The sequence below is a fragment of the Chiloscyllium punctatum genome, chromosome 12 (assembly GCF_047496795.1).
Source record: "Chiloscyllium punctatum isolate Juve2018m chromosome 12, sChiPun1.3, whole genome shotgun sequence".
NCBI classification, from domain to species: Eukaryota; Metazoa; Chordata; class Chondrichthyes; order Orectolobiformes; family Hemiscylliidae; genus Chiloscyllium; species Chiloscyllium punctatum.
The window spans coordinates 49,553,954-49,571,860 of NC_092750.1; the positions used below are offsets into that span (position 1 = coordinate 49,553,954).

Genomic DNA, 17,907 nt, shown 5'->3' on the forward strand with positions numbered 1-17,907 from the left:
ATCCATATGTTATTTGTGCTACCCAACTGCTTACAAGTCATGTCAGACTCATTCATTTATCAATCAGATTTTGTTGTAACATTTTCATTGCAAGGCAAAACATGAATACAAAAGAAGGAAAAGCCCTGCAATATCTGTTATAGATAACTTAACAATCGGATCCTAGATCAAAGATTTCCAAATAACAGAACTGTGGATGCATTCTACTGTTTGGATGCTACAAATCATTTAACAAATGAAATGCTCTGTCCATTACTGGTTAGTCATTTCAGCTTCATTGCTGAAGTCATAACTAAAGTTTTAAACCTTATTATTTCTTTACTTATTGACAATACATTTTGACAGTGTAAAGACTTAAAAACTACAACTACTCAATATAAAATGTCTGCCAGTGTCCCAGCAAAGCACTTCTTTATCATAGCAGTTACGATCATTCCCAGCTGAATTTGTTTTAAATCAATGTCTCAGTTGCATTCTTTGTTCACCGTTACTGAAGTATATGTATGAGCCAGAACCTTTAGTAGCTTATGTAATCCCCTTCTTCAAGCTTTACAGACATAGAGGGGGGTCTAAATAATCAAACCTACTTTCTTACTTAGCAGTGCCTTGCTTTAAACTCCTCAAAACAATAAAGACCAAACAATTAACTCTTTGGAAAAGATGGTGGGTTTAACGACTTTACATAATGGGAACCCACCTGCTGATCCAGCTCTTTTGGTCATATACTAAACAGTTAGAAAGAGATATCTCAGCTTTCAAACTATATTTTAACTGCTCTAACGGGAAATGAAAGTGAAAAGATTTAAAAGGATCACAGAAGCACAAAGTTAAGGGTAGAAGTTTTAGACTGCTTTTATTGTTTCTGTTGTCAAATATTAAATTTCCAATTATATTTGTTGAGTTTACCTGTCAGGTAAAAAAATTTAGACTTTTTTTTAAATAAAAAGCCAGAAAGGATAGCCTATTAGACAAAAAATGATGTGTCCTTTGATTAATTAATAATTATGCGACGATTAAAATGAAGGCTGTAAAATAGGACATTCCATACAAAGAAATAAACAAATCCAGTAAATGTAAATATCATGTCTTATTGAATTATCAAACTATTTAAACGCAAAAGAATTACATTGACCCTTAAACAAACTAGAAGAACAAAAGAGATAAATATATTACCTGGTTCTATGTGGTATCTAGTGTATTAGCTTTAAGCAGTTGCATCTCAGTGTTAGAAGGCAGATTATTTTGCTCCCATCACAGCAGATTCTTGTCAACTGTATTCACACTAACAGTGTTCTTATGTTTTGCCTAGCCGTAATGGAAGGTTCTGCCCCTGCACCATCTAAACAACTCTGTTAACATTTGCCCAGGAGCAGCTTTTCTCTTTGTCCAGTCCCTGTCTTATAACAGATGTCATCCAAATCTAATCAAGCATAAAATGGTCATAAATATTTCTTTCTGGTAGATTTCACATCTACATTTCATGCAGGGACATGATATTTTCTAATACCTCCAGGGAGCACCTAATGCAAAAAACAGTTACTTACATTCATGACTCATGTTCCTATGGTAATAGGGAAAGCAAGTTCTCAGCTCAAAAATGCAATACAGCACAAGATTGTTGCTTTCCAGGCTTTTATATACAATACATTATCATTTCCAAATAAGCATCACATTATATTGCTTTTGTAAATATAAGCAAAACCAAATAAGAAAATATAACTAGTGATTTATACTTCAATGTTAGTTTATCCAATTTACATGTTTTTTGGTTGAAACATGACACAAATAGATTTTTTATAAGTTAGTGCTTCATTTTGGTAACTCGGTTCTGCAGGTTTGATTTTAAAAGTGCACTTTGTTAGTTTCTCAATTTGTGGATGCAAGTGATCAGTACCGCATTCACAGATGATGGTGATTTTAAAAGCACTTTTAGAAAACATGACACATTAGGACAGGTGGCTAACCCACTGAGTTTTCTTGTCTCCATGCAGGGAAATGCTTCCACTTGATGATCTGGATTGTTTCAGGTACTGACCATGCACTGGATTACGAGTATAAACTATGCCTGATACTTTATGACAAGTGTGCAGTTTTTACATAGTATTTAACATTTAACATTTACAATCTCCAAAACCTAGACCAAGTACATATTTTGTCACAATGAAATGTCTAAACATTACTAAATTATACACTTTATGGATGTCTACAAACATTGCTATAAATTCTTGGCTGTCCCTTTCTTCCATTTCAGACATAGCGCAATTTAAATACTGTAACATACAAACAACAAAATAACAACTAAATTAATATCTTAGTCTATATCCTAAAAGAGAAGCTTTGAATAATTAATTTTGGCAGTGTTTTGACTTTATTTATGTATAAGCAAATTGTAAAATAAATCATACGCATGACCTCGGTGCACAGTAATGAACTTCAAATTATAGTTTGGTTTGATTAGTTCAAATGCAAAAGTTTAGAATTCCATTTATTTGGTTCCATCTAATTATTGTTGATTTCTATGTAAGAAATACTTAACATAAACTGAAAATTAAAGTTTTTTTTCTATAACCCTGTTCGCCTTCTATTTCACAAGCAATAAGCCCAGACATTAGATTAAGTGAAAGCAGCTTGAACGTGCACTTAAAGGGTGAGCTTTTCAATGCCAGCATTTGATTCCTCCTAACCAAATTAATCTCTTTGGTAAACCACTTGCATCAGATTTTGAGATGTATGTTATATAGACAACAGCATGCAACACAACTTTTAATTTTGTGAATCCCCAAAGGCTCAAGTGACTGCATCAACTGCAAGGGGAGATGAGTCAAACTTGCCAAGATGGTTTAAATAGACTAGCATATACTTCTCACAGACATTAATTAAAAACTCCCACTGGTCTCTTAAGTTAAAGACTTGACAAACAACAAGTGCTCCAGCTGCATATGTGTGCAAGCCTTGCATTAAGGTTGCTTATGAGTGTATAAGACTTGCTTAATTGAAACCTGTAAAAGTTTTGTTTATAACCATTCCTAAAAGCAGTGAGAATAAAATGCCCTTGCAGTTATCAACACTATATCACTGAATAAGACACCAAACTCTCAACTACTAGTTTCCAGTTGTTAAAGCTTAGCTCTCAAAGTATATTTCACACACATTCCTATGGGAACTATATCTGAAGACAAGCTAATGCAAAGGAAAATGTATTTCAATAAATAGTCATTATTTCTTTTTGTTAGTACCTTTGTGCTCCAGCTCACTGTTCTGTCATCCATTCCCTTCCAGAACTCTGAAGTTAAAGTGGTGTCATCCTTAATCCAGACTGTTCATGTACATTATAAATAAGAAATAAAAGTGGCTTTCAGAACACTACTTCTACATTAATGCCTTTCTTCTCTCTTTGTTGCTCCATCTCTAGGTTTTGCTCATTGCCATTAATACTGATGAAGCTTTCTGTCCACAGAATGGGTAAGCAGTTGAATTATACAAAATAGGTAAACAAACAGGCATTTAAGTTGGGCATGGTCTCAGTTGAAATTGACCATTTAATAATCAACGTTACAGACGTATTATTCGTTAATTGAGCCATTCCTTATTCACATTTTAGGTGCAAATGAAACCAGTCATGTATGTTATTTGTCCTAACATTTTGAGTTGGAGAATAATTATTTTTCAATTTTCTTTGTGATTCAAATTAATTAAATAGAAAACAAAGTGATAGCCATATTCACTGTGTTATTTTCAAAACACACAATTCATGCTTTTTATACCCAAATGTGACATTATTTACCTCAGAGTATTAAACAATTAAAAATAAAGGAGACAAAACTAAAACAATGATGAATTGTTAACATTTTTTTCTGGAAATGTTTACTGTTTATTAGTCTACGAATCTTTCTACCTTGTTTGGAATGCAGATTAAATGATCCCATAAGCTTAGAATGAATTTCTATCTGATGAATCTCTTAAGATGTCGATATGATAACAGAGAAAGTAATTCAAAAGATGTGAATTTGCATAAGTCATTGTGATATCAGCCAGTATACTCTGCCTTGTTGGAAATTACTCATTCTTCCTTCACACTGGTGTTTGAAAACCAAATTGATCTCACATCTTAAAAACAAAACTTAGGAAACAAAATGCTTTATTCTGAAACACTTCCTTTTTTCACTATGGCGGGAGAACAACATGACCTTTCATTCCTTCATCATTTGCAAGATACATGGATTGAGAATTGCAAACCTCTTCTTAATAAAATTGTTCCAATGAAATTTGACAATAAACTGCATACTTTACATATATCAAACCTTATAATGAAGAGAAAAAATGCAATTTACTTTTAAGAAACAAGTAGCAAGTTTGTTCTGTAAATGAAAAGATGCAAGCAGCATCATCAAGATTCAGGGCAGGACATATGTTATTTCTATTGATATTTTCTCTCTGTCTCCATTCTATTTGACATATAATTGCTATTATTTTTTAAACACTTCAATAGCATTAACAGCTTCTAACATTGAATACACATTGATTTTGTTTTGAAACTCAGAAGGTTTCTGCATCTTCACAATAAGTGTACACATACCTAGGAGTAGGAAGCACTGACAATGTCTACACAGTACCTGACATTCCCATTTTTAAAACCTACAGAAAAAAGTTGCCATGGTGAGTACTCTTATCCCTCCAAATAAGGATACAGAAGAAACAAACTAAAAGCAGTGCCATTTTTTTGATTATTAGGCTCTTCTGTCTTTTTCGACATGGAAAGATACTTGCTAAAATTAGTGTTACAAATTAACTTATTCTGCTGTGCATTTAATTTTTTGTAAGTGTTTAATGTATTTCTTCCCACACATTTCTGTGTTGTGAATGCTTCATTATTATGCCATACAATTAAAGAATCCTGTAGGTGACAGGGATAAATATTGTTGGGTGGCTCAAGAGCAAGCTTTAAGTTATACAGATAACTACCACTACTTCTAACCCATCTGTAGCACTTCCAGGATTTACCACGGCTGTAGAACTTTACATGCATTGGATTAAAAACTGGATAGTTCTGATTCTGGAAGCAGGGATCGTAATGCATAACTACTAAGGTCTACCTGAGGTGGGAGGCATTGAATAGATTAGATCCCCTACAGTGTGGAAACAGGCTGCCTGGCCCAACAAGTACACACTGATCCTCCAAAGAGTAACCCACCCCACTCTGACTAATGCACCTCACACTATGGACAATTTAACACACCTTTGGACTGTGGGAGGAAATCGGAGCACCTAGAGGAAATCTGCACAGACATAGGAAGAATGTAAAAACTCCACACAGTCACCCAAGGCTGGAATTGAACCTGGGATGCTAACACGGGGAGGCAGCAGTGCTAACCACTGAGCCACCGTGCCACCCCACACATAGATGGGAAGTTGTAAGTTTCTATATTCCAGTTGATATTGAAGTTCTTTTAAGTATTGTTGGAACTGCAAACATTCAGGCAACTGGAGAATATTCTATCACTTTTAATTTGCAAGTTCTAGATAGTGGACAGGTTTTGTACAATCAGGAAATGAGTCACTTACCATGGAACTTCCAGTCTCTGACCTCCACAGCAATCAAAATAATCTTATGCTAATACTGTCAAATTTTCAATCAATGGTAACCCACACAATGTTTTTGGTGCAAAATTTGGCAATGATTATTTACACTGAATGTCATGGAAGGGTATTGGACTTAGTAATTTATTGGCGCTTGCATGCTCTTTGCCACTAATCAGCTGAAGTCTGAATTAATAGCCTGTTGCTATTGCAAGTAGGCACAGGCTAGTTCACAGCAGTCTTATGAGAAAAGATGCAAACAGGCATATATCCAATGATGAAGCAGATTGTCTTTGATCTCGAAATCATAGCCACTAGTTCAGATATGCGTACCACATAAATTTTATAGTACATCAGTGGGATCGGCACATGGTGAGCCAATGGGTACAAACAAGCCAGTAGCCAAGCCAAAGGAAAGGACAGCGTGAGGGCCAGCTCCACAGAATTTGAAATGGAAAGAGTGTGCTGTTGTTGTAGTCCCATGTCTCCACGAGTTGCCCAAGTACTCTTTGGCTAATTGTTTACTTTCTGTACATAACTAAAATGAAAAGATTGATCACCCAGGTTCTTGCAATTTTGTTTGGAATATTATCAAACAAAACCCATTCATTGAAGATACACAATTAGTTAATCCACAAAACTTGTAATATGAAAATATAAATACGTACCTTCCTAAATAACACACACACTCTTCCGGTAAAGGGAGAAAAAAACAGATTTCTCTCTGAGGAAATTTACTTTAAAATAAAACTCTCTCCCCAAGAATGAATATTCTCAAAAAAAAAGAATAAGGCATACAATTTTCCAAACTCTGATAATCTAATGTTCTTGTACGCAATCAAGACATGAATCACGTTGTCTCTGGCATCTTGGCAGACACAGTTTGCTCAGGAAATAGAACATTAAAAGTTTTGTCAATCACTCTTCAAAATGAACAATCAGATTTCACCACAAAGGTGCCTCAGATAAAAGAGACATAAAATGAGCAGCTTGTTCTGTAGCAGACTTGCCTCCACTGAAAATATCTAAACACAGAAGCCAAATCTGCTAACACTATTTAAACAGAAGTCACAAAGCCCAGTTGCAAAACAGACAAGTGTTTTCCGAGAAGTGAGATCAAGCAATCAAGGCCAGCAATTATTCAAGACAATGTGGTTTCCAAGAAATGTCTTTTTTTTAAGAAAGGTTTCTCATGTGTTTTTTCAGTTACCATTTTTAAAAAAAATCTCCACAATCTTTCAAATTCAAGCCCATGAGAATAATTAAATATGAAGCATCAACATAGGTGACAGATGACTTCTTCTGCAAAGGACTCAGATAAGGACTTTGGTGGGAGAGCTTACAGGAGAAGGCAGATGGCCATGCATGCAAAACAAATCCCTTCTGCATTTGAAGCTCTCTAACAGAGCCTGTCATCACCGTCAGCAAACAAGGTGGAGCGCTGCTCTAAATTGGCACAGTCCTCTGTCAAAACTTGAAAGCCTATCCTTTCCAGAAATAAGTCATGACCAACTGAAGACCCATTCATTATGTCAAGCCAGCTGGTCAACATACCAGTTTTCACTGCAGCACAGGCTGAAACCACCCAACATCTCAGCACTGCATTTTAACTCAGACCCAGTTTACAGATTCCATGATTGTTACCATGAAAGTTCAGCTTTACAGTGCCTCCAGGCATATTACAGCCTCTGACCGCTTCCATCATGGTTACAGATACCAGTATTTAGGATAATACAGGCTGTCTATCAAATATTCTGCCAACAGATAACCAGGTTTTTGGAGGTGCCACCATATAGGATTCCATGGAGCATGGAGTTGTAGCCCTCTCTCGGGAAGACAGCTTTCAGAATTCCATCACTATATACCATCAGCGTTGCTGTTAATGCTTCTCAGTTGGCCAATACAGGCTGCTGCTTAGGTAACACAGCCAAAGCCAAGTCCTCGAACATCAGGGCTGCTTGAGAACATTTTGCAAGGTCATCTGGAACCTCCCCCAAAAGAGGTTAGCAGCTTTCTGCTAGTCATACTACAGCCACTGCATATGGACACGAGGCCAAGTATGACATGCATTTGCAAGACAGGGACTAAGAGTTTGCACCAGGGTGAATATTTTAGTTCTGCACATTTTGTTGGAAGGTTTCTTTGGTTTATATTAGATTTCCTACAGTGTGGAAACAGGCCCTTCAGCCCAACCAGTCCACACCGACCCTCCAAAGAGTAACCCACCCAGACTCATTTCCCTCTTGACTAATGGCACCTAGCACTATGAGCAATTTAGCATGGCCAATTTGGCTAACCTGCACATCGTTGGACTGGGGGAGGAAACCCATGCAGACACGGAGAGAACGTGCAAACTCCACAAAGTCACCTGAGGCTGGAATTGAACCTGGGAACCTGGTGCTGTGAGGTAGCAGTGCTAACCACTGAGCCACCATAACTGGTGGGTAAAATCATTAGCTTTCTTGAAACACACTTAATTTCAGGACTCTGCTAAGAAGAATTTATAATGTCCTACAGAAGAGTTCAAAGTTTGGGAGAAGATTTGTAGCTCGGGTGCTCGTTGTTGTGGTTCTGTTTGCCAAGCTGGGAATTTGTGTTGCAGACGTTTCATTCCCCTGCCTAGGTGACATCCTCAGTGCTTGGGAGCCTTCTGTGAAGCACTTCTGTGATGTTTCCTCTGGCATTTATAGTGATTTGTATCTGCCACTTCCGGTTGTCAGTTCCAGCTGTCCGCTGCAGTGGCCAGTATATTGGGTCCAGGTTGATGTGCTTGTTGATTGAATCAGTGGATGAGTGCCATGCCTCTAGGAATTCCCTGACTGTTCTCTGTTTGGCTTGTCCTATAATAGTAGTGTTGTCCCAGTCGAATTCATGTTGCTTGTCATCTGAGTGTGTGGTTACAAAGGATAGCTGGTCATGTCGTTTCGTGGCTAGTTGGTGTTCATGGATGCGGATTGTTAGCTGTCTTCCTCTTGGTCCTATGTAGTGTTTTGTGCAGTCCTTGCATGGGATTTTGTACACTACGTTGGTTTTGCTCATGCTGGGTATCGGGTCCTTCGTCCTGGTGAGTTGTCTGAGAGTGGCTGTTGGTTTGTGTCCTGTTATGAGTCCTAGTGGTCGCAGTAGTCTGGCTGTCAGTTCAGAAATGTTTTTGATGTATGGTAGTGTAGCTAGTCCTTTGGGTTGTGGCATGTCCTTATTCCGTTGTCTTTCCCTTAGGCATCTGTTGATGAAATTGCAGGTGTATCTGTTTTTGGCGAATACATTGTATAGGTGTTCTTCTTCCTCTTTTTGCAGTTCTGGTGTACTGCAGTGTTTTGTGGCCCTTTTGAACAGTGTCTTGATGCAACTTCTTTTGTGTGTGTTGGGGTGGTTGCTTTCATAGTTTAGGACTTGTTCTGTGAGTGCGGCTTCCAACAAAAGAGTGTTGGAAACCTGGAAAACTGTGGAACAGCGGTGATGTGGGGATATTTTCTTTGAGAAACTAGAGTTTATTGAGCTGCGCACAGACAGCCTGTCGGGATTGATAATTGCCCTGAATGTGTCCTTCCTCCTCTTCAGGTGCTCACCGAAGGCCTGATGCCAAGGCTTGTACACTCATAAGTACTCATTTCTGTAGCAAGCATTCTGACCCCCACTTTCACAAGAACTCCTCCAAGACCAGTGTGTATCCCACCAGAAGTGACCACGGTCAGATTAGTTAAACCTAACCCACCAGCTTGGAGTCAGCCCCTTCTCTGGTGATTAAAAATTGGGGCTGATTCCTCTGCTTTCTACCTTTGCTTCTGAAACAGAAAGCCAAAGTTTGGTGATTTCAAGTGTTGCTGCTTTGTCACTTCTTATTTAAATGGTCATTTCTATTAATTACTCATTTAAATTATCAATTTATTTACTGCTTTTATTTGTGATGAGGTTCATGTTTACTGTTGTGGGTACCCATATCCTTCTGAAATTTGCTCATGTTCCCGACCAACCAGAGGGAGAGGAAAACTGAAATTTGTTTCCTCCTTCATACAAAAGCCAGGTCACCCCTCATTTACTCCAAGAAGTTCTTAGTGGCAACAGGGCTGTTACTATCATACATACAGTGAAGTTACCAAGGGGAGATATGAGACAGGCATATAGCTGGAGAATGGGGTTTAATTGAGTGGTTCTATAAAATTCACAAACTGGCAATCGTAAAATAATTGAATTGGCCTCCATCTGTCTGTCGGATTCTTTAATTCTATAAAATGTTGGGGTGTGGCCAAAGGCATGCTTCCATCTACTGACTCCATCTATACCTCCCACTACTTTCGGAAAGCAACCAAAATAATCAAAGATCCTTTCTACCCCAGTTGTATTCTCCTGTCAGGCAGAAGATACAAACATTTGAATACACATACAAATGGATCCAAGAACAGCTTTTCCCCACTGTTATCAGAATTTTGAACGGACCTTCTCAAATGTTAATACTGATCCCTCTCTCTCTCTCTCTCTGAAGTTATAATACTGTATTCTGCACTCTGTTCTGCTACCCTAATACACTTTTTATGGTATGATCTGCCTGTATAGCATGCAAAAACAACACTTTTCAATGTATTTTGGTACATGTGACAACAATAAATCAAATCAAATTGAAATATCTTAAGAAATCATAGACACACAATAAGTGATTTTCTCCATTAATGAACAGAATATCTTGAACATCATGCAGGAATATTCTGCCTCTGACCTTTGCTGTGAGGCTTTGGATCTCTAAAGCATTCCAACTACAACATCCTCAGTTCAGATGTGCCACGAGAAAAAATGTGTTTTTTTCTACTACGGTACTAAGTCTTTAACAAATGTCCAAAACCATTTTTTTTTTAAATTAAGTTCTGGTTTCCTTTGACTGATTACATTACAGTTTTATCCAGTAATAAAACCAATGGCAATTTTGAGTTAGTTTCAGCAGTTGAGTACTGTTCACAAATTACCAGGTGCTGGACAGAGCTAACCCAGAAGTTGAATGCACTTGAAATATGAGGGTAAGAATGATGACAAAGTTAATGAAAGTACTGCTCTAAGAACGTGTCTATAAATACAACTGGACATGTTGAGGAATTCCATTATGATTATTTTCAAGAATCTTCAGACAATGCCAAATTACTATAAATAAAATCTGATTCCAGAGTGGCAATATTTTCTAAAATTTAGTAGTGAATGCAATAATGTTGTAGGGAATTGGCAAAATTTAAAATTCCTCAAAAGCTTCTTGATAAATCACTCAAGCACTTCATTTAACATTATTGTTGTGTATTTCTGCATGGACACTATTTACTTGCAGATGGGAGCAGTCCGAGGGGAAATGTCATTTTTTTTTATTAATTACTTGTTAAAGAACACAAAAAAAAACTTGCATACGCTTTCTATCATCGCCTTTTCAATAGATCCAGAAGTCGGCAATGTCATCATCCATTGCTAAAAGAGTAAATGATAGAATGCTTATAGCCCCTCACAACTGGTCTATGCGAAGGGAGTTTTCTGCCAGATTTTTGAATGAAATAGATAAACCAGGTGGTCTGCAATGATCTGAGCAAGGCAACAAAAAGCACTGATTGTGTAAACAGCAAGACACAATGGAACAACCCACAAATGTAACCAATTATGGCCAACACAGTATCATTCTTTGGAAATATTACTTGAAAAGGCTGGAATGAATAGTAGATTTTGGACTCACTGCCCTGCTAATATGAAAAATTGGTGAAGAATTCCTAGAACAGAACGAATCGGAAATATTTTAGTCAAAATATTTCTCGCTGTGAAAAGAGCTCAACAAGCCACACAATACTGAACAAACATACAAAAGCATTCCCTCAGCATGTCATTCACTGGCAGCTGTTCCCCGGCACCTGGATAATGTTTATACTTCATAACTTCAAGCTCCACATACTTATGGATAATGACAATAAATGGGAAAGCTTTAAAATGGAAAATGGGCTCCTTCAACTCAGTTTACATTTGTTCTGCACAACAACTATCGCCACCAGCATCTTCTATCAACTTGTTGAAAACTCTTTACAAAAACAAATTTATGATTCATTTCTTGGAACATGTTTGCATTCTACTTTTGTTTATAACAAGAGCTTTCAGTAACTATACAAAGGTAATTTTACGCATCCTAGCCTGGATGTTTTTCCAATAACAGCAGATTGCAAATATGAGAGTGTACTGCTGACATTTTTTTTCAATCAATATAATTAACCTCCAACTGTGTTCAATTATTTTTCCTGCATATTCTACATTATTTCAAAATTTTATGTGCATTCAGCATTTTAAAAATTTTATTCAACAGTTTTATGGACCCTGCCAACATTCCTGCTGTATTACTGAAGAATGCACTCCTCACCTAGCAGCACTGGTAAACAAGATTTTCTAGCACAGTGACAACACTGGAAACCACTCAATAAAGTTAAAACTTTCCCAGCTATGCTCTGTCCATTACAGGCAAGACACAACACGTGGGCAGCATGGTGGCACAGTGGTTAGCACTGCTACCTCACAGTGCTGGAGACCTGGGTTCAATTCCCACCTCAGGCGACTGACTGTGTGGAGTTTGCATGTCCTCCCCGTGTCTGTGTGGGTTGCCTCCCACAGTCCAAAGATGTGCAGGCCAGGTGAATTGGCCATGCTAAATTGCCCAGGGGTAAATGTAGGGGTATGGGTAGGTTGCGCTTCGGCGGGTCGGTGTGGACTTGTTGGGCCGAAGGGCCTGTTTCCACACTGTAATGTAAATCTAATATAATCTGGTCAATTATCACCCCAGCAACATGATGGAAGGTGTCAATACTATCTAGTGACATTTCCTCAGCATTAACCAGCTGAAGGATGCTCAGTTCAGGTTCCAAAAGGCCATTCTTCTTCCTAGCCATGATCCAAACACAGGACAAAGGAACTGAACTAAACAGGTGAAGTGCAAGTGGGTATCCTTGACATCAAAGTAATGTTTGACTAAGTGTGGCATGAAGGAACCCTAGCAAAATTGAACTCAATATGAATTAGAGGAAAGATATCCCTCCGATTAGAGTCGTATCTAAAAAGAGAAAGATGGCGGTGGTTGGTGCAGGAAATCATCTCAACATCAAGACAATGCTGCATGAGTTCCAGGGGGCGATATCTTATGCACAACCATGAAATGATCAGAAAGTGATTTGTGCTAAGAGTTGCATCATGTTCAGCACCATTCACAACTTCTGCAGTTCAGAAGCAGTTCATGTTTATAGTACGAGTTCAAGGCTTGGACTGATGGTGGCAAGCAACATTAACATCATTCCCAACAAGAAAGAGTCAAAACATCTCCCCTTGAAATTCAATGCACATCACTGCATTCCCTGTTAACATCATGGGGATTACTATTGACCAGAAAATTAACTGAACCTGCCACATGAAATACTACAACTACAAGAGCAGGTCAAGACAATGAGATTTCTCTGACAATTTAGTTACATCATGACTCCTCAAAGCCTGTCCACTAACTAGTCAGGAATGTGATGTAACACCCTCCATTTCCATGGATGAATGTAGCTTTTGACACACTTGATTGTTGATTGTGGCAGGTCGATTGACATTTCCAATGAGCTTGGCAATTAATGAGTTTGTGTACCTTTTAAAAATGCATGTTCATGCATATTTCTAATCCCAAGGGGCACTGATTTTTTCTAAAGGTTATCTAACCTTTCCCATTGACATCCTAAATCAATATCCAAGATGACAGAAATGCACAAAGTTATGATCTGCTCTTACCAGATCTATTCTATCTTGTACACTATGAAGATCACAAGTTTAGGCCAACAAAATTGATAAGAAGTCAAGGTTTAAGTGGTTTAAATGGACACCTGCCTCCAATATGTAAATCCCAACCCAAACCCATTTCCCCCTACCCAGAGAAATGTTTGAGGGCAGAACTTAAAATTTCCAAGTTAATCCTATCATTTTCACGATGATTGATGCTCTGTATCATTATGAAAATCTAGACAATCGTTTTTCAGATGACACGAATATGACTAAATTTTCTCACTGCCTAATAATGTTAACATACCACTAGTTTGAATTTTTCAAAAATAGTGAAGCAGTTCTTTTGTATTTCTGGTTGTTTCCATCTCTAACAAACTCTAGCCACAGCAGCAAAGTCCAAAATATGCTGGACCCTGAGCACAGATTCTGACTTTATATCCAATTTATTATTAATTTTTTTTTGCACTTACATCGCCCATCATGTTCCCTACTTTACTCCACCATTGCAAAAACCTTACAAATTTGTTTTGTGATTTCAAGGCTCAACTTCTCTAATGCTGCTCTTGCTGGCTTTCTCTCAGCCATAGAACAAAACCCATGTCGATATTTGTGTGACATACTCACCTGCATAAAATTTCCTTATTCCTGTTATCCCCAAAGAACCAATTTCCAAATCTTTCTCACCTTCAGCTCACTCATCACCCCACAAGACCTCATCTTCTTGATCTCCCCAACCTCCATATACACATGATCCTCCCTTCTCCACAACCAGCGTATTCCTCTCCTTTTACTCTTGGAGTCAATGGAAATCATTCTGACATTTTATTGTGCCGCCTTTTGGATGTGCTATTAAACAACTATCAGTTGCTTGTTTGTGGTTCTTAACAATATTCAAGGAGAAGCTGATCAACATCTTGCTCTGTACTAACTCCACTGAAGGCAAGTAATCTTCTCTTTTATCTCATTTTCTAAAGTGGGACCATGTCAATTGTAAAATGGTTGCCACTCCTGTCTACAAAACAAAAGCGAATATAATTCAGAGGCAGTTTGTTTCTGCTGTATTCAGATTTCTTAAGCTTCTGCATAAAGCAAAGCTCTGTGTTCCTTTCTTTTTTTGCCTCCACATTTTTAAATTTGTTCCTCAAATACCTTCACTTTAAATTTGCACCCTGCTTTCATGAGGCACCTAAAAGTCCTTATATTCAACTGTCATCCTGTGCTCTCTCCTGAGTTGCCCCTCCAGCCCTAAGCTTTCATTTCCCCTCTCTCATCATTAACTTTTAATCGCCATTCTGTTCAGTTCTGCACCTAGAGAATTCTTAGTTACTTTTGCTAAATGCTTTTGTTTATGCAGTATTGTTTTGCTGAGGTGTCCTATGGAATATTGTAAAAAGCACAACCAAAGTGTTTGACTGTTCCCATTCTGAACAAAAACTCTTCAACTTTAACCAAATTATATTCTCTATTTCCCACTACTTTACACCCTACATGAGGAAGTGATGTGCTCCCCCACCATTCCCTCCACAACAAAACTCCCAATAGCCCCCATTCTCTCAGATTAACCTAGACTAAATCAAATTAATTAGGAAACCATAACTTGTTAAACTAGATGAAATGAGGCAGGAGTAGTGGCCAATTCCGATGAAAGGCTTTCACTGAACAAAATGATTTAAAAAAACATTAAGAATACAAATGAATTGAAAGATTTACTCCAAACAACTAACAAACCTGTAAAACACTAGCCAAGCATACTGCTGCTATTTCATTCAGTTCATATGAGAGCAGCATACAGCCCAAGCACACTGGCACTTCCCTGCGTACTTAACTCCTGACAGGCTGTATCACAGAAACAGCAGAGGTGAGGTGCATCCCTACAGGAGGAGAACAACAACACCCTGCATTCTCACAGTGCTCAACACATATTAAAACATGAGCCTGAACTTCACAGAGAGTAAATAATTGTGTAAGAAAGAGGTTGGGAAATAAACTAAGCTAAGGGAGATCAATAGCAAGCTGCTGCAGTTTATGAAAGAATGTTCAAGAGCGTGGTATCAACGTAACTGAAGAGTAAGGCATGAAAGGTGAGTTTAGCAAAAGAAACAAAATAGGAAGAAGAGATAGTACACTATGGCGTGGTAAGATAATAATAAGTCAAAAGAAATAGGCCATTCAGCCCACCACTCAATGAAGTCACAGTTGATTTATTAACACTCAGCTCCACTTTCCTGTCTTTTCCCCATATTCCTTGATTCCTTTACTGATTAAAAATCTGAGCTAGAATAAATTGCAGACGAAGGATGGGAAGGACGATGAAGGTATAGGCCAGCATTTAAAATTCATTGTCGTAGGTGAAAAGAAGCAAACTAAGGTCTGCAAGGGTAAGTATGACAGAAGACTGTGCCTCAGAAAATGCTGGGGCATATCAAGTGTTTTGAATTGATCTGATCGGACTAAAAGAAAATAAATGCAGAAATGGGAACAAAGCTGAATGCTCGCAACATTCAAAAAACCTTAGAAACAAATCAAAAGTATGAGATAAAAATACAGCTGATGAGGATGGAGGTAAACAGTGGGTATTTCAAAGAAGGTAACAGCTATTAGTTTTGAATGCTGGGAAGATGTATAAGCAAGAGAGCTTTTGATAATATGAACAAGAATTGGACCAAGGAGACGGACCAATGTGGATCTATGTCAAGGAATGGAAGTGATGTCATAAGATCATAAAACCACAACATGTAAAAACAAATGTAGACCATTCAACTTATCATGTATGCTCCGCCAGTCAATGAGATCATAGCTCTCAACTGCACTTTCCTACATTTTCTCTCTATCTTTGCATCAAACATACTTAACAACCCAGTTTTGAGAGCCCTCTGCAATGATGAATTGCACAGATTCACTTCCCTCAGAGAGAAGAAACTTCTTTTCATCTCTGTCCTATGTATGTGACCTTATATTAGGTTATGTCCTTTGGTCCTAGACACTCTCACAAGGAGAAACAGCCTTTCTGTATCCACCCGGCCACTTTCCTTAAGAATCTCCTTTGTTTCAATAACATTGTCTCTCAATCTTCTAAATTCCAAGAAGTATAGCCCCAGACTCTGATCATAAGAGTGGCAGCATGGTGGAGGCAAGCCTAGTCATTAGGAAATGAGAAAGAAGGGGTGGAATTAGGTCCCTAAACCTGAGTTCCCCTAAAGTTATGTTGTTAGCACCCTTCTGTTTTACATCAGCCATGTCTACTGTCTACAATGACTCCTAGATTAGCAGCACCTCAACTTTAAAATTCGAATCTCTTTCGGTAAAATTCTCTGCAGTCCTCCAATTTCAGCCACATATGTAACTTCAAATTCCCTCTGGCATCATTGGTAGCTGTGCTTTCAATTCTCTAGGCCCTTAACTCTGGAATTCCTTTCCTAAATCACTCTGCCTCTAAAATCCGTCATCAAAACTTTGCTCTCTGAGTAAGCGTTTGGAAACCTGTCTTAATATCTCCTTTTTTTGGTTGATGCCAATATTTGTTGACAGTCTGATTACAGTCGTATGAAGTGAACATTTTAGTAATTGTATGTTAATTATATTTAATTTTATATAGGTGGTGGACATTAATTTGGAATTCACTTCTTCCTCTGTACGGTATATAGATCCAGATTGCAACTGCAGTTGATGGTTAAGGAGATGGATGTTGGTCGCATATACTCCAGTAGACAGATCCTTATAAAAGGTATTAAAATATTGGTTCCAGCTTTATTCTTAACCAGCTGGTTTTCTGATTATAACAACCTTCATTATCGTTATCCAGTGCTCCAAAGTGCGACTGGACTATAAACGCACTTTACTTAGGAGAAAGAGGCAGCTGAGTAAGAAGTGAAATGTAAAGACATAAGGGAAAATAAAAATAAAATACACAATTGTTCTGGTATTCAATATTTGATTTTGGTTTCCTTGTATTTCACCTTTTTCTGTTTCTTTAAGTCTCTCATGTGGTTTGACTCATGCCTTTGACTTCAAATACTTGCAGGAGACTGAAATTCTTTCGTAACATTAGCAATTTTCATTGGCGTTATCGCTAATAAGAGAGGCTCAAACCACCACAAGGATCAATAGAAACCTAAGGATTATACTAAAACCCATTTCAAGAGTATGGACATTCTAGATAGGCAACCATACTCAACAAACTCAAAATATGTGATGAAACAGTCTGGTTAAACAACACGCACAGACTGGAAGTAGATAGATTTTACCTTCAATACAATACTGCACATTAATTTATGGTATTTTTACAGAGTAGGTATGACTTGAGATTTGAGAGTAGGCTATCAGTTACACTCATCAAGTGCATTCAAGAATCAGCAAACTAAGGCATAAATCATAGCCTGAAGCAAAATGTGCAGATATTGCAGAAAAGGATTCACATGGCCAAACAATGAAGCTATGGAAGAAATTATCAACAGGGACAGAGAGATTAACTCAATAAAGACTACAAGAAAGCATGTAGATGAGCAGAAGATTCTATGAAAACTAGATCTAAAAGATACATGACAAACATGAGAAAGAGTATCTGAGAAAATACTT

General features: G+C 37.8%; 1 protein-coding gene across 20 annotated transcripts in view; it reads right to left on the bottom strand.

Annotated features, from left to right (window-relative positions):
- Positions 1–17,907, bottom strand: part of foxp1b (forkhead box P1b) — a 478,263-nt gene that overhangs the window by 244,059 nt on the left and 216,297 nt on the right. Inside the window, exon 1 of one of the 20 annotated variants that reach the window (XM_072582573.1) lies at positions 1,174–1,331. The exons of the other annotated variants lie outside the window; for them this stretch is intronic. The gene's annotated coding sequence lies outside the window, so the exon portion shown is untranslated. Of the gene's footprint in view, positions 1–1,173; positions 1,332–17,907 lie in introns of those variants that run through there. 20 annotated transcript variants of the gene reach the window in all.